The sequence below is a fragment of the Myodes glareolus genome, chromosome 10 (assembly GCF_982192425.1).
Source record: "Myodes glareolus chromosome 10, mMyoGla1.1, whole genome shotgun sequence".
NCBI lineage: Eukaryota > Metazoa > Chordata > Mammalia > Rodentia > Cricetidae > Myodes > Myodes glareolus.
In genome coordinates this window covers 46,958,614-46,981,748 of record NC_142035.1, presented here as the reverse complement: position 1 = coordinate 46,981,748, position 23,135 = coordinate 46,958,614, and the positions used below count along the sequence as shown (strand labels likewise).

The 23,135-nt window shown below is 37.6% G+C and overlaps 2 pseudogenes; both read left to right on the top strand.

Moving 5' to 3' along the window:
• Nucleotides 1-12,606: 12,606 nt before the first annotated feature.
• On the top strand, nucleotides 12,607-13,510 carry LOC125416829 (olfactory receptor 4K3-like; annotated as a pseudogene).
• A 7,719-nt stretch (nucleotides 13,511-21,229) lies between these two features.
• Nucleotides 21,230-21,715, top strand: LOC148120626 (small ribosomal subunit protein uS13 pseudogene; annotated as a pseudogene).
• Nucleotides 21,716-23,135: the final 1,420 nt, after the last annotated feature.

Here is a 23,135-nt window from a genome sequence, read left to right as displayed (position 1 = left end):
GACAGTTGAAGGTTCTATGGTGATATGCAAGATATTCATCAGTGTGTCTATGGGAGAAGGCCAGTTCAGGCACCCTTTCCTCTGCTGCCCATAGACCTAGTTGGGGAAATCCCCTTGGACTCCTGGGAACCCCACTAGAGCCAAGACTCTAGACAACCCTAAAATGGCTCCCTTAGTTAAGATATCTTCTTCCCTGCTCCCATATCCACCCTTTCTCCATCTCAATTATTCCATTCCCCCAAGCTCTCCCCAATCCCCCTTCTCTCTTCTCTCTCCCCATTTCCCCTTCCCCCCAACCGACCCGAACCCCCCTGTAGAACCCCAGTACCACAGACAATAAGAGCAACAATGAATAAATGGTACCTCCTGAAACTGAGAAGCTTCTGCAATGCAAAGGACACTGTCATTAAGACAAAAAGGCAACCTGCTGAATGAGAGAAGATCTTCACCAACCCCGCATCAGACAAAGGTCTGATCTCCAAAATATATAAAGAACGCAAGAAACTAGACATTAAAACTCTAATTAACCTACTTAAAAATGGGGTACGGAACTGAACAGAGAATTCTCAACAAAAGAAGTTTAAATGACCAAAAGACACTTAAGATCATGCTCAAACTCCTTAGCGATCTGGGAAATGCATATCAAAATAATTTTGAGATATCATCTTACACCTGTCAGTATGGATAAAATCAAAAACACCAATGATAGCCTATGCTGGAGAGGTTGTGGAGTAATCATCCACTCATCCATTGTTGGTGGGAATGCAAACCTGTGCAACCACTTTGGAAAACAGTGTGGTGGTTCTCAGGAAACTGGGAGTCAACCTACCTCAGGATCCAGCAATTCCACTGTTGAGAATATACCCATGAGATGCCCAATCATACTACAAAATCATTTGTTCAACTATGTTCATAGCAGCACTATTTCTAATAGCCAGAACCTGGAAACAACCTAGGTGCCCCTCAATAGAAGAATGGATAAAGAAGGTGTGGAACATATACACATTAGAGTTTTACTCAGCGGTAAAAAACAACGACATCTTGAATTTTGCATGCAAATGGATGGAAATAGAAAATGCTTTACTGAGTGAGGTAACCCAGACCCAAAAAGAGGAATATGGTATGTATTCACTCATAAGTGTATTCTAGCCATAAACAAAGGACATTGAGCCTATCATTCGTGATCCTAGAGAAGCTAAATATGAAGGTGAACCCAAAGAAACACATACAGTTATTCTCCTGGATATTGGAAGTAGACAAGATCGCCAGGCAAAAGTTGGGAGCAGAGGGGTAGTTAATTTTTTAACCAATTGTGTTCAGAACATGCAGAGGGGAATCCCACATCAATACACAGTTGTTTATTTCTTCTTCATCCCCTTCTCTAGGATATTTAAGATAATTCTACAATATTTTAATACCATTGTACTATAAGTATTAATAGAGAGGATTTTGAACTCCCACAGAGATTTCAGAAATTTCAAGATTTTTGTAAACCTGTCTTGGAATATGTGATATCTATAAGCATCAAGAATATTTTGCCTTACGTAAGAGTGTCCTTTGGGTCATTTGGTTGAAGACTCAATGATTGTGTACCATCAGGATACATAGTTTTCAAAGAGTAATGCATTTCTTGCAGACACAGGGGTGACTATAAAAAATTTTCAGATAATCAACAATTGATTATTAATTATATAGGACAGATACACAGAGAGAGAGAGAACAGAGAGAGAGAGAGAGAGAGAGAGAGAGAGAGACAGAGAGAAAGAGAGACAGAGACAGAGAGACAGAGAGAGACAGAGAGAGAGAATAGGAAGAAATTATGACTGTTGAACTAATGCAAGAAATTGGGTAAAACCACAGAAGAAAGTGGGCTAATGTTAAAAATTTACCTTTGCTACTCTGGACATGCTTGAAGCTAGGCTATCCAAAAACCTAATGAATTTGTATATGTCATTTACCATGAGTAGACAAAAATACCTTCCATTGGTGAACACAGGGGATGTACATTTCTTTTTATTTTATATTTTTGAGCTATACATTTTTCTCTCCTCCCCTCCCTGCTGCTGCCTTTCCCTCAACCCTCTCCCATGGTCATCATGCTCAAAATTTACTCAGGTGATCTTATATTTTTCTATTTTCCACATATATATTAGGTTCTTCATTGTTGTCTAGGTTCCTGAGATTGTGATTCGTAGGCTGCTTTTCATTGCTTTAGTTTTAAAAATCACTTAAAAGTGAGTACATATGATATTTGTCTTTCTCGGTTGGGCTACTTTACTAAATATGATGTTTTCTAGCTCCATCTATTTGCCTGCAAATTTCGAGATGTAGTTATTTTTTCTGCTGTGTAGTACTCTGTTGTGTAAATGTTCCACATTTTCCTTATCCATTCTTTGGTTGAGGGGCATTTAGATTGTTTCCAGGTTCATACTATGACAAAGAATGCCGTTATGAACATAGTTGAGCACATGTCCATGTGGCATGATTGAACATCTTTTGAAGATATACCCAAAAGTGGTATTTCTGGGTCTTGAGGAAGGTTGTTTCCTAATTTTCTGAGAAATTGCCATACTGATATCCAAAGTAGCTATACCAGCTTGCATTCCCATTAAGAATGCAGACATGTTCCCTTTACCCCACAATCTCTCTAGCATAAGTTGACATCAGTGTTTTTTTTTTTTTGCCATTCTTACAGGTGTAAGATGGAATCTCTGAGTTGTTTGGATTTGCATTTCTCTAATGACTAAGGATGTCGAGCATTTCCTTAAGTGTCTTTCTGCCATTTTTGAGTCCTCTGTTGCATGGGCTAGCTAAATTCACATAAAACTTGAGAATGCTTGGGAAGGACTTTTAGACACTAAAAAACAAAGTTTAGCCTCATTTATTTTTGCATGGGCTCTGTTTGTTGACCATGGCTCATTTAAGAGATGTCTTCATGATTCAGTGGTAACATTAAAAAAAAAAAGAAAAAAAATGTGTCAATGACGGTTTTCTGGTTTGATAACACAAATGATTCTGACTGTTTAGAGGTCTGGCTATGAAGCATTTAAATGTGGTTTGTGAGCAGAGGGCCACAACTTGCTTAACAGCAACAGAGACCTGATGTGTGCCTGAAAATGGGGCTGAAGCGTGGCTCACACTAAACAGCCCCTCTGCTCTGTCATGTTGGGCTGGGCTAAGTCAAAAGGCAAAGAAGCCTTAGCACTAGCCAAGCTGCTTTATCATTTTAAGAGCTGGTCCAGGACAAGTTCCAAAGCTACAGAGAAACCCTGTCTTGAAAAACCAAACCAAACCAAACCAAAACAAACAAACAAACAAATAAATAAGAACCGGCCCTGGTCAGAAAAGGATCACAAATGCACACAATAGTGCAGTTTCAGACTTAAAAGACATATAAACAATACACAGTGTGTTTTAAAAATACATGTAGTGTATGTAGGCTTGGGAGAAAGAAGAAAAAGAGTATAGAGAGTAATAAAAAGAAGTAAATTGTTTTATTAAAAAAAAACAAAGTCTTCAAAGAGACAGAGTAAGGTAGTCATAAATTGAAGAAATAAAGAAAATAGCAACATAAAAATGGAAAATACACAGAGTCTGAATTATGTATATTATTATGTATTCTTTGAAGTTTCTAACTGCAAATGAGCTAAATACAGAGAGATATTTCATTGTATGGGCAGCTAAGCTAAACCAAACTATATATGTTAAAGGTATCTCGATTTTAAAATTTGGGTTAAGGATTTGTTGCTTTGGAAAAGAGATTCTTCTTTTGTTTCCACAGAGGATGAGACCCTGTGGCATCCTTCCAGCCTAATATGGTTTGATGGACCAAGACCTCCTGAACAGCTGCCGTGAACACCCCCCAAAATTACTTCGCCCAACAAAAAGAAGGAAGCAGTTTGGAGAGAACTATGCCCATATTCTCAAATAGTGTTTATCAATGTTTATTTACATTTAAAGGGGGATATGATATAGAAATTTGCATAGGTATAGATCTTAGTTTATTGATTTAAATTGAAGGTCAATTTTGTTATATGTATATGTATTTCTGATCTTGATTAAAGTATTGTGTTTATACAGCTTATTTTAAAATGTAATGTATAATTAAGAAAATAGGTATAAAGAATTATAGGTCAATAGCCATCCAAGTTTGTCATAATTATAGTAAGACTAATCAGGTTCCTTAGATACATAGAAATTGTATTATGCATATATAGGTAATCTTCAACCACTTCAAAATGTTGTGGGATATGCCTTTTAAATAATTTAGGGTTCTATTTATGTGAGACACGAATGTTCCTGACTGCACTGAACTATTACTGAGAGAATGTTGAGCACCGAAGACACTCCACTTGGGTTTTTTTTTTTCTTCTTGGCAAAACTAGCATTTGGCCAAGAAACTGCCCATGCATCGACTACTAACAAAATGCATGATGTCCAGACAGGGCAAACAGGATACAAGAAAAAAGGACTGTCAAATCTTGCCAAGACAGGGTAATATGGTTTTGAAAAAATTTCTGCCTCTGAAAATAGTCTGTCAGTTACTCTGGGCCTTAGCCAAGTTTGTTTGCTCCAACATTGGAAATGAGATTTCCAGTGATTGACCAGGTAGCCAGTTGTCTCTGTTATTTTTTGCACATTTTGGAAGTTGCTTCATTGCACTTCCTGCTTACTCAAGTAATATTATTTCCCTTTTCAGATCTTTGATGGTGTTGAAGACTAAATAGGTGTAGTTACGTTCCTCTCATGACTTTGCCAAGTTATTTATAATACAAGACTTAAGCTCCTTAGGATAGGATAATTATTGAAACATTTATCACGTTTATTGCTTGATATTGTTTATAATGGTTGAAATTCTAATTTTAATAACTGATATTTGTTCTTACTGTATTTAATTTTGTACTAGGCTTAGAACTTTCTTATTTAAACAAAGGGATAGGTTCTACAGGCATTCCTACAGCCAGCAGCCTTTAAGTTACCTGCTCACTTGTGTGTGGCCTATTATACTATAAATGTTGATGAAAAACAGGCATCCAGCTTCTCTTATAGCTGATGGATTTGGTTGCTATTTCCCATTTGAGCAGAAGATTGTGATTTGTGAGTCCATCCCTAAATAAATAAGCCTTTATTATACTGAATTCTAAGTAATGTGGGATTTCTTTTAAGTATCCATGTTCATAAGATGAAATCTCAAATTTGCATTTCTTTGGTGACTAAGGGTATTGAGCATTTCCTTTAAGCGTCTTTCAGCCATTTTAGGTTCCTCTATTGAGAGTTCTCTGTTTAGATCTACTCCAGAGACAGCAAACTTTACACATCTCTTTTAAAAGTTATAATTTTTAAGTCTAAGAAAAATGAAAGTCATTAGAAAAATTATAAACGTTCTAGAAATGACAAAACCATTGTACTCTGGCAGAGAGTAGATAGGTTGTTCCAGTTACAGATACTGAGGGTCTTCTAACTTGGAAGTCACATGATAGCTGTTAAGACCCTGCTTTTCACCCCAGTCTCCTTTGCATTTAACTCTATATTGACTTCCAGATTTCAGTTTGTAAGAAGTTATTTTCTTTTCAGCAAAAATTTAATGTCAAATAGTGTTTTCTTTGTCTAAATCACTTTTGACTAAATGATTACAAGCTGTCATGTGGGTTCTGGAAATTGAACTAGGGTACTCTGTTCTGGAAGAGCAGCCAGTACTTTTAATTATTGAGTTGTCTCTCCAAACCCTAAATGAGCTTTCTGAACACTAAACTTCCTGATACAATGTAATTGGGTATATTTTAGGTTTTTGAACAATTTTGTACAGAGCCCATAATCTTTGAAATTTATGATTAGAGAACATTTCTCTCCAATAGTCATGACTTTAGCTTAGAGGACTAAATATCGTACTTTTCACAGACTTTTCAACATTCATATGCAATTAACTATTGTCATTGTTAAACAGTTGGCAATTTTAGCAACTAGTATTGCTATTTGTAATTTTTACTAAATTATTTATTCATATATTCATTAATCATATAGTTACTAAGATTCACTAAAGAGCTATTCTATTATTTTAAGTTTATATAGAATTTTATTTTCCTATCATGTATCTACCAAAGATTATTTTTTTAAAATTTCACATTTATTTCACATATACAGTATCAAATTGATTAGAGCTCCTCATTTGGAGTGTCTATCACCACCCATACCTGTTTACTGAATGATAAGATTATACAAATGTGATATGAGAAATTCAAAAAAGAAGATTAAGAATATTTTATGATGCTTATATGCTCAGTTGCACATGAAATGCTTACTTTTGACTGTACCTGACTTTGTTTCTTTTCTCTTAAGATTTCCTTATGGTTTCATATAGAGTTTTATCACAACCTTACAAAGTATGTTTTTTATTATTGTGTTTCATCTTGTAACAACTATGTCAAAAATATACTTTGAGCCTGACTTCTAGCAGAGGGCCATCGGAGGGGTGAGTTTGCTTCGGGCCCGTGGCAGGGTCCCGGTGAGGAGGAGCTCGGGCTTTCCCCGACCCCATAGACTCCCAGGTCACCCTGCAGTGCTGGCTCCCCCCTCCCGCCTGCCATCCCAGCTCCCATCCAGGTACAAATTCCTATATTTCTCCCTTCCCCCTGGGGCCATAAAATTTCCCCAGCTCAGCTGCCTTGCAAGCTGGGCCTGCATTGTAAGCGCATCCCGGAAAGAGGGAGTGCCTGTGCTTCAATAGCCTGCCTGAGGAAAGGTAGGCATTCTATCAGTGAATTCCCTGCCCAACAAGGGAACCTGACCTGGAACCAGAAGTTCCAATAGAGAGCATTTGAACGAAGAGATGGGCAGACGCCAAGGCAAGACCTCATCCAACAATCTGAAAAACAACATGAAAACACCAGATCCCAAGGACCCTACAATTGAAGGACTTGAACACCTTAACCCAGAAGAAGTGGAAAAAAGTGCCATTATGAAAGCAATAGAGTCCCTTAAACAGGATATGAATAACTCCCTTAAAGATTTGGATGAGAAATATAACAAAAAGTTTGAAGAAATGAGTATAAAAATGGATGAGAAATATAACAAAAAGTTTGAAGAAATAAGTAAATCCGTGATTGATACCCTGAGAAACCTTTATAAAGGTAAACCTATCAGGCTTACACCAGACTTCTCTATGGAAACCATGAAAGCCAGAAGATCCTGGATAGAGGTACTGCAGAATGGATGCAAACCCAGACTACTATACCCAGCCAAGCTATCGTTCACTATCAACGGAGAAAACAAAATATTCCAGGATAAAAATAAATTTAAACAATTCGTTGCCACAAATCCAGCCTTACAGAAAGTAATAGAAGGAAAATCGCAACCCAAGGAATCCAACATGCCATCACTGCCTACAAGAACCCAGACATTTAGCGACCCTTCACAACCACAATTCAAAGAAGAGAAACACACAAACTCTACTACACACACACACACACACAAATAATAACCAGAATCAGCAACCACTGGTCATTAATATCACTTAATATTAATGGACTCAATACACCTATAAAAAGGCACAGACTAAGAGATTGGATACGAAAAGAGGATCCAACATTCTGCTGTTTACAAGAAACACACCTCAACCACAAAGATAGACATCTACTCAGAGTAAAGGGTTGGGAAAAGGCTTTCCAAGCAAACGGACCTAAGAAACAAGCGGGCGTGGCCATTCTAATATCTAACAAAACAAACTTCAAACTAAAATCAATCAGAAGAGATGGAGATGGACATTTTATACTCATAACAGGAACAATTCATCAGGAGGAAGTCTCAATCCTGAATATCTATGCCCCTAATATAAAAGCACCCACTTATGTAAAAGAAAAACTTTTAGAACTCAAGGCAGTCATCAAACCACACACACTAATAGTAGGAGATTTCAACACACCTCTCTCACCAATGGACAGGTTAAACAAACAGAAACTCAACAGAGAAATAAGAGAATTACTAGAGGTAATGAATCAAATGGACTTAACAGATATCTATAGAACTTTCCACCCAAAAAGGAAAGAATATACCTTCTTCTCTGCAGCTCATGGAACCTTCTCGAAAATTGACCACATAGTCGGTAACAAAGCAAACTTCCACAGATATAAAAAAATATTAGTAACCACCTGTGTCTTGTCAGATCACCACGGAATAAAGTTAGAATTCAATAACAATTCTAACACCAGAAAGCCTACAAACGTGTGGAAGTTGAACAGTCAACTGCTGAATCATCCCTGGGTTAAGGAAGAAATAAAGAAAGAAATTAAAGTCTTCCTTGAATTTAATGAAAATAAAGACACAACATACTCAAACCTATGGGACACTATGAAAGCAGTGCTAAGAGGAAAGTTCACAGTACTAAGTGCCCAATTAAAGAAAACGGAGAAAGCACACATTGGAGACTTAACAGCACACCTGAAAGCTCTGGAAAAAGAAGAAGCAGACTCTCCCAGGAGGAGTAGAAGATTGGAAATAATTAAACTGAGGGCTGAAGTCAACAAAATAGAAACACAGAAAACAATCCAAAAAATCAACGAAACAAAAAGTTGGTTCTTGGAGAAAATCAACAAGATTGACAAACCCCTAGCCAAATTAATCAAACGGCAGAAAGAGAACACCCAAATTAATAAGATCAGAAATGAAAAGGGGGACATAACAATAGACACAGAGGAAATTCAGAGAATCATTAGATCTTACTACGAAAGTTTATATGCCACAAAGTTGGAAAATGTATGAGAAATGGATTGGTTTTTAGATAAATACCATTTACCAAAGTTAAATCAAGACCAGGTGAACAATCTAAATAGACCTGTTAGTCGCAAAGAATTAGAAGCTGTTATCAAAAACCTCCCCACCAAAAAAAGCCCAGGGCCAGATGGTTTCAATGCAGAATTCTACCAGAACTTTCAAGAAGAGCTGATACCTATACTCCTTAAGGTATTTCACAATATAGAAACAGAAGAGTCATTGCCAAACTCTTTTTATGAAGCTACAGTTACCCTGATACCAAAACCACATAAAGACAAAACCAAGAAAGAAAACTACAGGCCAATCTTACTCATGAACACCGATGCAAAAATTCTCAACAAAATCCTGGCAAACCAATTCCAAGAACACATTAGAAAAATTATCCAGTATGATCAAGTAGGCTTCATTCCAGAGATGCAGGGCTGGTTCAACATACGCAAATCCATCAATATAATCCATCATATAAATAAACTGAAAGAAAAAAACCATATGATCATCTCATTAGATGCTGAAAAGCATTTGACAAAATCCAACATCCCTTTATGATAAAGGTGTCGGAGAGATTGGTGATACAAGCATCATACCTAAATAAAATAAAAGCTTTTTACAGCAAGCCGACAGCTAACATCAAACTGAACGGAGAGAAACTCAAAGCCATTCCATTGAAATCAGGAACAAGACAAGGCTGTCCACTCTCCCCATACCTCTTCAATATAGGGCTAGAAGTTCTAGCAATAGCAATACGACAACATAAGGGGACCAAGGGGATTCGAATTGGAAAGGAAGTAGTTAAATTCTCGTTATTTGCAGACGATATGATAGTATACATGAGCGACCCCAAAAACTCTACCAAAGAACTCCTACAGCTGATAAACACCTTTAGTAATGTGGCAGGATACAAGATCAACTCCAAAAAATCAGTTGCCCTCCTATACACAAAGGATAAAGAAGCAGGGAGGGAAATCAAGAAACTTCACTTTTCACGATAGCCACAAATAGCATAAAATATCTTGGGATAACTCTGACCAAGGAAGTGAAAGACCTATTTGACAAAAACTTTAAGTCTTTGAAGAAAGAAATTGAGGAAGATACCAGAAAATGGAAAGATCTCCCTTGCTCTTGGATTGGGAGGATCAGCATAGTAAAAATGGCAATTCTACCAAGAGCAATCTATAGATTCAATGCAATCCCCATCAAAATCCCATCAAACTTCTTCACAGACCTTGAGAGAATAATAATTAATTTTATATGGAAAAGCAAAAAACCCAGGATAGCCAAAACAATCTTATATAATAACGGAACGTCTGGAGGTATAACCATCCCTGACTTCAAACTCTATTACACAGCTACAGTATTGAAAATAGCTTGGTACTGGCATAAGAACAGAGAAGTTGACCTATGGAATCGAATAGAAGACCCAGATATTAACTCACAAACCTATGAACACTTGATTTTCGACAAGGGGGCTAAAGGTATGCAATGGAAGAAGGAAAGCATCTTTAACAAATGGTGCTGGCATAACTGGATGTCAACCTGTAGAAGAATGAAAGTAGACCCATATCTATCACCATGCACAAAAATCAAGTCCAAATGGATTAAAGACCTCAACATTAATCTGACCACTTTGAACCAGATAGAAGAGAAAGTGGGAAGTAGTCTACAAGACATAGGCACAGGAGGCCACTTCCTAGGTAGAACCCCAGGAGCGCAGACAATAAGAGAATCAATGAATAAATGGGACCTACTGAAACTGAGAAGCTTCTGTAAAGCAAAGGACACTGTCAGTAAGACAAAAAGGCTACCTTCTGACTGGGAGAAGATCTTCACCAATCCCTCATCAGATAAAAGCCTGATCTCCAAAATATACAAAGAACTCAAGAAACTAGACACTAAATCTCTAATTAACCCAATTAAAAAATGGGGTGCTGATCTGAACAGAGAATTCTCAACAGAAGAACTTCGAATGGCCAAAAGACACTTAAGGTCATGCTCAACCTCCTTAGCGATCAGGGAAATGCAAATCAAAACCACTTTGAGATACCATCTTACACCTGTCAGAATAGCTAAACTCAAAAACACCAATGATAGCCTATGCTGGAGTGGATGTGGAGTGAGGGGAACACTCATCCATTGTTGGTGGGAATGCAAACTTGAGCAGCCACTGTGGAAATCAATGTGGCGGTTTCTCAGGAAACTGGGAGTCAACCTCCCTCAGGACCCAGCAATTCCACTCTTGGGAATATACCCAAGAGATGCCCTATCATACCACAAAAGCATCTGTTCAACTATGTTCATAGCAGCACTATTTCTAATAGCCAGAACCTGAAAATAACCTAGGTGCCCCTCAATAGAAGAATGGTTAAAGAAGGTGTGGAACATATATACACTAGAGTTTTACTCAGCGGTAAAAAACAATGACATCTTGAATTTTGCATGCAAATGGATAGACATAGAAAACGCTTTACTGAGTGAGGTAAGCCAGACGACCCAAAAAGAGGAATATGGTATGTATTCACTCATAAGTGGATTCTAGCCATAATTAAAGGTCTTTGAGCCTATTATTCGAGATCCCAGAGAAGCTAAATAAGAAGGTGAACCTGAAGAAAATCATGTACTTACCCTCCTGGAGATTGGAAATAGACAAGAGTCCCAGGTAACCTCGGGTGCATGGGAGGGTGGGTGAGGGTTGTTGGAAGGAGAGAGGGTTAGAGAGAAGGGAGTAGGGGAGGAATGGGGAAAACTCGGGGGACTGAGATGGGGGGAGGGAGGAAGAATCGATATGGGATCAGGGAAGAATATATCTCAACTAAGGGAGTCATTTTAGGGTTTACAAGAGACTTGATTTTAAATGGGATCCCAGGTCCAAGAAGAGATCCCCAGATTGTTCTCTGGACAGAGGAGAGGGTGCCTGAACCGGCCTTGGCCTATAACCATACTGATGAAGATTTTGCTTATCACCATAGATCCTTCATCCGCTGATGGATGGTGATACAGACGGAGACCCACATTGGAGCACCGGACTGAGCCCCCCCATGGTCCAAATGAGGAGCAGAAGGGGGAAGAACATGAAAAAAAAACTCAGGACCGCGAGGGGTGCCATCACCCACTGATACAAGGGGACTGATCTAATGAGAGTTCACCAAGGCCGGTTGGACTGGGACTGAATGAGCACGTGATCCATCCAGATTTTCTGAATGTGGCCGGATTATCTGAATGTGGCTGGCCTGGAGCCTTTTTGAAAAGCCATTGACAATGACACTGGGACTTGTTTCCTCTGCATATACTGGATTTTTGGGATCCAGTCTGTTTGGCTACTCACCTGCCTGGACCTGGAGGGAGGGGGGAGGAACTTGAACTTCCCAAAGGGCTGGAAGCCCTGACTGCTCTTAGGGATGGTGAGGGAGGAGGAGGGGGAGAGGGGAGTGGGAGGGTGTTGGGAGGAGGGGTGGAAATGGAAACTTTCATAATTTAATAAACTTTGAAAAAATATATATATACTTTGAGCATGTAAAATCTATATTTTACTAAAATAGTTCTACATTTTACACCATTATACTTCAGTTGTATTTCAGAACAGTATCCCAGTTTTGTCAATGGCCATTAGCATTTGCATACATTTCTTCTTCTACCCATATACAAGAAATAATCTGTGTAAATAAACGAGAGTAAGGATTCTAGAACACACCATGAATAACACTTACAGGGAGTGGTATACCCAAAAATCCAAGATCAATCACTTCCATCAGAAGAGTTTAAGAAATTCTTTCAATACAAATCCTCTGACGTTCACAGAATCTACTACTGTTTATTTTCCTTTAGATTAATTTGGAACCAAACTAAATGGAAGAACCAAACCAGTATATGGTATCTAAATTCATAATTCTTGGGTTTTGTGACTCTTGGGAGCTCCAGTTCTTCTTCTTAGTGATACTTTCCTCAATATATTTAATCACCATTTTTGGGCAACATATTTATTGTAGTTATAATAGTCATTGACCTTCATCTCCATTTCCCTATGTATTTCCTGTTGACCAGTCTCTTGTTCATTGACTTTTGTCTTTCCTTAGTCCCTACACCTAAGATGATCACAGACTTCCTCAAGGAAAAAAAGACTCTCTCCTTTGGAGGGTGCACGGGTCAGATTTTCTTTGGACACTTCTTTGGAGAGAGCAAGATGGTACTGCTGTGTTAATGGTTTATGACCATTATGGAGCCATCTGTAAGCCACTCCATTACTCCAGCATCATGAACAGACATATGTGCATTGGATTAGTGATGACATCATGGATCATTGGCTTTGTGCATTCAATAAGTCAATTGGTTATAATTGTAAATCTACCTTTCTGTATATCCTGGGAATTGGACAGTTTTTTCTATAATATTTCATTGGTCATCATGGATCTGCATGTACATCTATGTTCTAGAAATATTGATTAATGCTGAAAGTTGGGTACTAGCAACCATATGTTTCATTCTGTTGCTGATCTTCTATTCTTTTATTCTTGTTACTGTATGCCTTTACTCCAATGATGGGGCACCCTAAGCTCTCTCTACTTGCACTGCTCATATCACTGTGGTCATATTATTTATGGGGCACTGCATTTTCATCTATAAGTGGCCAGTCATCATACACTGGGTGGATAACTTTTTTGTTGTATTTTATGCTCTCATTACACCTCTCCTGAAACCATCCATCTACATTTTAAGGAACAAAGAGATTAGAAATACTATGAAGAATTACTAACGCTAGCATATAAATTTCATTGTGTATTTTATGTTTTAACAATATTAGAATCTTAACTTATAGGGACTGCTTAACAGTACTGAATTAGTGACCCCATGTTCCAAGGAGGGGTGTACCTCTTTGATATGTACAATATTGTGTCTTCTGCAGGCCAGAAGGCTTTAGTCCTTTATAACATTATCATTGACATGGTGGCTTCTGGTTTTCATTCATGGAGCTTGATAAGAGATGTAATTGGGTTCTCTGTGAGATTGTTGTGAAAGTTTCTCTCCAACCTCATCCCTGAATTCAATGAGATCCTGAGTGGACAATGGAATTATTCCTCCAAACAGGAATATGGTTAATTGCTAATATCAGGGGATTAATTGATTCTCTCCCAGCTGTATCCTTTTATTGTACTCTTTAACCTAATTTAACTCACAAACAATTATACTCTTAGCTAAGACTAAGCTTACTTTGACTGCAGGTTCAATTGCCTCAACCAGAAAGCTGGATTCAATCTCTTTCCTTTTGTATTTTTTCATGTTATGTGCTGTTTAAAGCTTATCATTGCTTTTTATTAGTTCCCAGGTTGGTTTTACATTTTTTCTGTGTTATATATTTTCTTTGCCATTTGGATCTTCTTAATTGTAGTATTGAATAAAGTCTACATTTTATTCTTTAAAGCATTTTAAATTATATTTTTGAGACCATGTTGTGACTATATCCGTTTTCTCCTTCCTTCATTTTCATCCACCTCTTCAGATGGATCCAGCACTACTGTCTTCTTTTTGATTGACAACTTTGCTTACTTTATTTGTTCTCATTGTGCACACACACACACACACACACACACACACACACACACAAACTTGTCTAAACATATAAATACAGTCTTATCAGTTCATTTGTTACTTGTGACTATTTGTATGCTTTTGTATTCCCGGCTGACCATCTTTTAGTGGATAACCAATGGGAATGCTCTTTCATGGAGAAGATTGTTTCTTCAGTTCTCAACATTCTTTAGCTGTTCTTTTTCTAGGGTGGATACTTTAAGTGCTTTCCCTCTTCTATATTAGCATGTCTAGCGGTGTTCTTGTTCAGGTCCTATTTGTCATCCATTTTGCTAAGATTTAATGAGTGTAGATTCTCTGAAATTAACAGTAAATGCACGATATGCTACAGAGGCACAGTCTCATTGTGAACTTCCCGTTCCTCTGCTCTTATAGTCTTTTATGTCCTCTCTCTATTATTATTTCTAAGTGCTAGTGGCCTGAGCAATACTGTTGATGTATTAGCTGGGAATGGGTTCCCCAATATTGGTTTTAGTCACTTGTTTTCTGTAATGGTTTCTAGCCTTGCAAAGAAAAAAAATGTCTTAATAAAGGTTAAAAACTATCCTTCTCTATGGTTATAATAATTTAAAGAATAATTAGGGATTATGCTGTTTGAGTAAAGTATTGGTTTTATATTCTCCCCCAAGATCCTAGACTTGACAATCCTTGGGTATTTGACCAAGTTTCCCGTACCAGAAATTATTTCCCTCATATTGAGTGATCCATTAAAGAGCTATTGATTACTACCCAGGTAGGTGTGCCACTATTGTACCCTTAGGATTACTTATGACATGCTTGTTTCATTTATAAATTAGTATGAATTAATTCTTCCATTGTTATCTATCTATCTCTTCCTCCAATTGGTGCCAGAAGTTTCTTTGTGTCTTGGTCAAATTCTTACAGTTGCTGTCTGTGTCTCAGAGAGTTTCTCTTATTCTGCACTCTGTAGTTGCCGTCTTTGTCTCAGGGAGCCCCTGAGACCTCTCTTTGTCCCCTCTCTTGGTCTGCGCTGTGCAGTCACAGTCTGTGCTTCAGAGTTCCTCTGAGGTTTGAGGGTTGCAGGGTTCATTTCAAAGGGATGAGGGTGTTGGAGAAGTCTACCTGCAGGAAGCTTGCCTGCTGCCTGGCTAGCGAAGTTGCAGCAGTTTGGGGAGGGACTTGCAATTTTTCCTTAGTAATGAGAACCTAGAGAGTGGGGTGCCCAGCCTGCTGGCTGATTATCCTCTGAGGTGACAGAGGTGGGTGTGTTTGGTGGCAGGCATGAGCCTTGCAGCTTACAGGGTACAATCCATGGGGTATTGTTGGAGAAGCCTACCTGCAGCAAGCTTGCTACTGGCTGGCTACTGGTGGAAGAAGCTAGAATTTTGCCCCTGTACTGAGGGCCTAGAGATTTCATTCATAATTTATTGGAATTAAATATATACTAAATTCTTTCAACAGAAACAGACTTGAAAATGAAATCAGAGGTAAAGGAGAAACTTATTGATAACAAAAAAAGCAATCAATCATCAGTATGTAAAACTTTAATTCCTAATTTTAATAAATATTGTTTTCTAAAGTAGTCAAGCAAGTATATGTTATATGCAGTTTTTATACATCAATATTTGGGGTGAATATTTCATAACTTACAATTCAATTTTAAATATATTTATGTAGAAATTTTGAACCCTCTTAGAATGCACAGAAGCCCATATTAGTTTCGCTTTATTTTCCCTCATTTTTCTTATTTCCTTATTTTATTCATAAATTGTGAAAATGAAAGGTAAAATATGAAAATATGTTCTTAAAAATACCTGAAAACATGAAAAGTGATCCACAAATACTCCTGTTATTTTGTAAACAAACAATAACTTCAAACTTCTGTTTTACTTACAAAAGCCAGAAAATATAACGAGAATAGTGACCATGGATATTGAGTAGTCTATGGGATATTTTAGGTCTTAACTAACTCAGACACTTTTAGTTTCTATTTCAGGTAACTGTGGACTAGTCTACTGAGCAAATAGTCTGCTCAGTGTTTAAGTTCTTCCTGAAAAATTGCAATTCCTTTGATGCTGAACAAGCTTTGCACCAGGCATTGTCATCGATGTGATGTTTACATTTCTCTTACCATATCAGTTTAATCATGTACTTGATCTAGATGGCATATATTCTTCATATATTTTGAAACATATACAAGTTACTTTTAACTAAGAAATATTGAAAGACTTGTTTTTAAAACAGTAGTTTAGTTTTCCCCTAAAGTAATGGGAAAATCTTGTATAACTCATTTGGGTATTTGTTTTTACCAGGATAGTATGAAACATCTTCCACCAAGGTTAATGCATCAGTTTATGAAGGGGTTAGTTCCAAGACGTGGAAATACTATAAGTAGACAAGGGAAAGGTAAGAGTTGCATGTTGTCAGTATTTCAAAAATGCATTGTTTGTGGTTTGTTTGCTTTTTTCCCCTTTTTTGTTTTGCTTTCAAATCAGGGTAAACTATACATTTATGAGCCAAATGCATGGCAAAAAATAATGTGTACAATATGATAATAAGTTAAGTATCTTATAAAGTTTCAGTAACATTCCAAATTTATAATATTGAGACAGGATCTGAAATGTAACTCTGTAACAGAGTATTATTTATCTGCAATATTTAATAAACTATGTAATTAGAAAAAAATAAAGGAAAATGGAGAATAAGAAAACAGAGGGTACTGGGAGACCATGAAAGGTAGTTTGACAAATATAAACACTGCAAAGTTGAAAATAAATAATGTTTCTTACTTTTAGAAGAAAAATGATGGTAGCAATAAATGTCCAAAGTATATAAATCATATTTTAAATATCACCTTTAGTGTTAGGGTGAGAAAAACCTATAATAAAAGCTATGTTATTTTATTACTATTCAGTTTTCTATATTTAATAGACATTTCCCTTAGAAAAAATCTATAAAATATCAAAAACTGTATAGTAATAAAATAATATAAAAACAAAACAAACTCGAACAGGACAAAACAAGCGAGAATCAATGCACAAGGAATTCATAAAGACACAGAGACTCCCGCATTGGTATACACTAAAATCTAAGAACACAAAATTGGAAACAATAGTTCATAAATGTAGACTTGTAGAATAAAAATAAATAAGTTAAAAGTTTAAAAATTGTCATACAAATTTTTAGGAGACAACAACAGAAAAATGCGTCGGCCATTCTGATCTGAGTGGACAGGAATACCACTTGGATGTTGACCAGGCAGACCTGCTACCTAAGGTCAGTGGCCTAAACAAAACCGGGGTCTGTGTTGAAGGTCTGGCTTAGGTTGCCACTAAGGCCTATACAGAGAGATATGATCTTAGCTGGAACCTGCGGCTTGGTTGGAGTGTGGGAGTCATGCCACAGTAGGTGCCATAGAAATGTGGTTGTCCTGTGCTGCCCCTTGGGGTGAGGGTTTCATTTGTGCCAAGGATGCTGCTAAGGGCCAAGTCATGATTGGGTCCATGGCCCTAGAGCAGCCAGAGTCGGGATTGACATACATGGTTTCTGTGGCTCGGAGTGCCTAGAGGATGCCCAGGGTCAGATCAGCTACCTGAGCCCAGGTATGTGTCTTAAGGATAAAGATGCGATTGTGACTAAACCTTCTAATTCTTTTGCCTAAAACAAAAAAACAAATATTTGACATCTGTCAAAGGATTATATTGAAGTATAAGTACCACTTAAAATAAAGTTTTCAGCTAAAGGTAAATAAGCTGAATTGAAATTCTCAAATGGAAAAATGAAAAAATAGTATTTACTGTAGATTTTTTGGCTATTATACATACAATTTGTGTTTTTCTTTAATGTTTGTGGTATAGCTAAGTACATTTATTTGTGATGAACAGTGGTATTGGAAGATGATCAAGATATGTGTGATGACAACAAAACTAAGCAACCAATGGTATGTAAATACTTAAAATTAGAAGACTATTATTACACTTTTTTTTGAAAAATAATGTAACTGACTGGAGAGATGGCTTAGTGGTTAAGAGTATTGACTACTCTTTAAGAGGTCCTGAGTCCCACTCCCAGCAACAACATGGTGGTTCACAACCATCTGTAATGAGATCTGGTACCTTCTTCTGGAATCCAAACATACATGCAGGCAGAATATTTATACATAATAAAAAGATTTTTAAAAATGTAACATAGAGCAAATAACATTATGTTTCTAAACTTCTCTATTAAATAAATAGGTAATAATTTCATACTCTACTACAAATATCCTTAAATAATAAATGTTTCCTTCTAGATCTATAATTAAGGTAGGGTTGAAGCAACAAACTTTAAGGTAGGTAACATGTAATTGTTATCAGTTAGATTTAATTCATCTTTTTTACTATGTATCATGTTTATAAATTAAATAAGTCCAAGAATGAGTTGTGAGGCATATTGAATTAAAGACAGTAAAAAATATACAGAGGCATTCTGATGTCATTAGCTAATTAATTAATTAATTAATTAATTTTGCATCCTGACTGTAGTTTTCCCTCCTTTCTCTCCTCCATGTCCCTCCCCTCCCTATCCTTCTGCTTTTATCCCCTAATCCATTCGTACCCTGTTTCTGTTCAGGAAAAGGCAGGTTTCCCATTGATATTCACAAACATGGCATATCAAGTTGGAAGTAAGACTAAGCATCACCCTCACCCCCACCATTTGTTTAGGTTGGGCAGAGGAACAAAATTCCAAAAGTAACTCTGTCAGTAAAAAAGACAGAGAGAGCCCTTGCTCCAGCTATTAGAGATTCCACATGAGGGTCAAGTACACAACCTAACATATGCAGTGTGCCTAGGTCGATCCCATCTTTGAGCCCCTGGGATCCCAGGTTAGTTGATTCTGTGGTTGTTCTTGTGGTATCCTTGACCCCTCTGGCTCCGACTGTCCTTTCTCCTCCTCTTCTCTGGGATTCCATGAGCTCCAGTTGGTCTTTGCCTGTAGACTCTCCTAAAAGTAAAATTTTGTTAGGTTCACGACTTTCCTCAAAGACATCCAAGCACATTGTCAGCTCCACTGTTTAACTAAAGTGGATACGTGGCTGAATTTTATAAGTGGATCTGAAGATAACATATGTGATAACATTTCTTGTAGTTGCCAAGTTTTATGGTAGATGAATGTGGAATTTGGAAATCGTCTTACATCTTCCAACTATTCCAAGTTATCATACTGAGAGCTTTGAAGTTCCACTGTGTGCCTTGCTTTGAAAATCCTGGTTTCATTTTTGTGAGCACCTTCAGATTTAGGTTTCCCAAGAAAAAGGAAGGATCATAAAAGTCCGTGTGGAAAACTATCTTTGTGCGGATAGACAGGACCCCCTCACACTTGTCATGGAAGAACCAAAAGGTCACATTTTTTAAAAGTCACTTAATGCTATATGTCACTAGCAGAGTTTATTTTATAACAGTTGTATAGAAATTAGAAATATGAGTTAGAAAAGCATACATGAAAGAAAAAGCTCAAAATAAGGAGTGTCCTATTTAAAAATTTGAAAAATAAAATAAAAAATATTTTTTCACATGGAAATAAATGAAACAGAATTCTCCAAACTTTCCATGGCCTCTTATGACAAACTGAGCACATAAAATTTTTATGAAATAAATTCTTAATATTCAAGAGTCAACTTGTAAAGACTGTTGGGGAAAACAGCTTTGTATAATAAAAAATAAAATTACCTTTACTATTCAACTCTCAAAGGTTACAGCCAGCAGGAAGAAATATACAAGCAATGAAACGGAATATGTAGTTCACTCATCTGATTCTACAGAAGCATCTGCGGCTCCTAATGTTTCTGGGGCTACTGTTGTTGTAGCCACTCCCTCTGTGGCAGTAGCTGCAATTATGGCTGTTGCATATGTCTTCCTGCAGTTGATGCTACTGCCTCTCCTGCTGCAAATGCTAATACTCTCACTGCTGGTGCTTCTGGTGCTGCATCTGACAGTTCTGTTGTTCCTGTGGCTGCTGCGACTGCTGCGGCGGCAGCTGCTCCAGACACTGGAGCTGCTGTTGTTGCTGCTGCCGCAGCTGCGGCTGCTACTGGAGCTGCGGCTTCTGTGACTACTTCTCTTACTGTTGCTTCTGCTTCTGTTGCGGCAGTGGTTGCTGCTGCTGTTAACTGTTGCTCCTGTGGCTGCTGCTGTTGCTACCTTTGCTATAGCTACGAGTTCTGCTGCAGCAGCTGCATTCGTTGCTGATGTTGGTGTTGCTGTAGCTCCTTGTGTTCCTCCTCCTGCTACCACATCGGCTGCAGCCCTTCTGCTATTGCTGCTGTTGATACTGCTGCCGCTGCTGCGGTTGCTACTCATGCTGTTGTGTCTCTTCCTCTTGCTGCTGCTGCTGCTGCCGCCACCGCTGCTGCTGCTGCTGCCGCCACCGCTGCTGCTACTACTGCAGCTGTTTTTCCAGGTGTGTCTGCTATAACTACTGCTGCTATTGCTGTTGCAGCAACAGATCTTCCCAATGCTCCTTCTCCTGCACCTGCTGCTACTGTTACAAAAAGATTTATTCTACAGAGAAAGTATGTAGACATCAGAAAGCTGCAACCTTCTGTTGAGGAGACAGAGATACAAGATGGGTAAGGCTAGGAAGAACTGAAAACAGGTATTGTTCCTGCCCTGTACAATAATTCTACTTCTTGATAATTTCCATGCTAGGGATAATCTTGGACAGCCAACATGCAAACCAGGACAAATAACTAAATTAGGTAGTATTAATATTGATGAATTATTTTAAAAATATTATAACCTGGGTTATCAAATGTGAGGCAAAAGAAATTTGGAAACCAGTATGTATATCAGTTTTGAGCCATAATACGGTAACAGTGATTCATTTCAAAAATATCACAAATTTCTCTTCCATGGGAGGCCTACACGCCGCCGATTGTGCCGCCGCCATGTCTCTCGTGATCCCTGAGAAGTTCCAGCACATCCTGCGAGTACTCAACACCAACATCGATGGGCGGCGGAAAATAGCCTTTGCCATCACTGCCATTAAGGGTGTAGGGCGGAGAAACGCTCATGTGGTGTTGAGGAAAGCGGACATTGACCTCACCAAGAGGGCTGGAGAGCTCACGGAGGATGAGGTGGAGCGTGTGATCACCATCATGCAGAATCCCCGGCAGTACAAGATACCAGACTGGTTCTTGAACAGACAGAAGGATGTGAAGGACGGGAAGTACAGCCAGGTTCTGGCCAACGGCCTGGACAACAAGCTGCGCGAGGACCTGGAGCAACTGAAGAAGATTCGGGCACATAGAGGGCTGCGCCACTTCTGGGGCCTTCGTGTCCGAGGCCAGCACACCAAGACCACTGGCCGCCGGGGCCGCACTGTGGGTGTATCCAAGAAGAAATGAGTCCCTGGCCTTTGCTGTTAATAAATAGTTTATACGCCTGTGAAAAAAAAATCACAAATTTGATCTAACAATTTCACTATGAGGATGGGCTCTTTTAGCATAGAAAAATGTTTTTAAGTATAACCACAAACATTCTGATAATCAATATAGTATATCATAGGCAAAATAGAAAAGATGTACATATATGTGATACATAATAAACATAGTTGAGGATATTTAATATACAGACTTTGAACGTGTGTGTAGATGCACATGCACATAAAACAAGGGAATTTATTTAAGCATACTCAGCTTATGGCACTAGACTTAAAATAACCATCAGTAAGGAATTAAATTACCTTATCTTCATAAAATGTAGTATGTGAACATTTCAAAACAAGTTTCAATCTATTCAGTCTTCAGTGGACTCATTATTTCATTAGTAACATATACTAGAGACAAGGATTTTGATAGAACATAGCAAGCTAATTTTGTTCTAAAACTACTTCTAGAGAGTTGCAAAAAGAAACTGCTTTTTAATTAGCAAAACTATTAGCTGTTAGATCTGTCTGTGTCTTCCCATACCCCTGTGGTGAAAATTGAAATTCAAATTAGCCTTGGTGTTGCTGAGAGCATTACACTCAGGGAAAATATCAATAAATGTTTCTGTTATATATCTTCAGTTGATACGCAGTGGACCAACTTTAGTTTGAATTTCATTATCAAATATCAGAGTATTTATGCCTATTTTTCTTGGTTTCTATCCACTTGATAGGTTGATTTTTATACTTTATACTTCTAATCAATGAGTTTCTTTGCCAAAATTTCTTAAAGACCTCAGATAATTAGATACACTTTTGTTAATTCACTAAGCATATCTAGCTTTCTTTTCTGGTGTGTTTGGCTTATTTAAATGTAAGGTTATTATTGAAAATGTTTATTAGTAACTGTGTCTCCTGATTTTCTGGTGTGTTGCATTATTATTGGATTTTCATTCTCCCCAATTATTGTCAGGGACTGTGTTGATTTCTCTTGTGGGGCATGATGGATTTGTTGCCAACTTATTGTTCAGGTATTGCTCCCAAGGTATTTATTCTTTACTTTATCCCATAATTATGACTCTCCCTTTAATTTCATCTATGCACAGTATTTCTTTGAGTATCTCCCGCTGTGTTGGCTTCATAATAATGAACTGGTATTATGTACTTTTTGTGAAACAGTCTATTTACTGTAAAATTTTAAAATCCACATTTTTGATAAAGCAATCTTAGTAGGAAGTTACTCTAACACTCTAACATCATGAAGTGTTCATGAAGTGTTTCATTACATTTTTCCTGCTTTCTTAATTTGTTTATGAGAAATTAGATGTTACTATGATATTTTGTCTTAATAAATTATTTTTTTACTTAGACCTTTCTTAAAATCTGTTTTTAATTAAAGTAGAATAAAGTATAACTCTTCCTCCTTT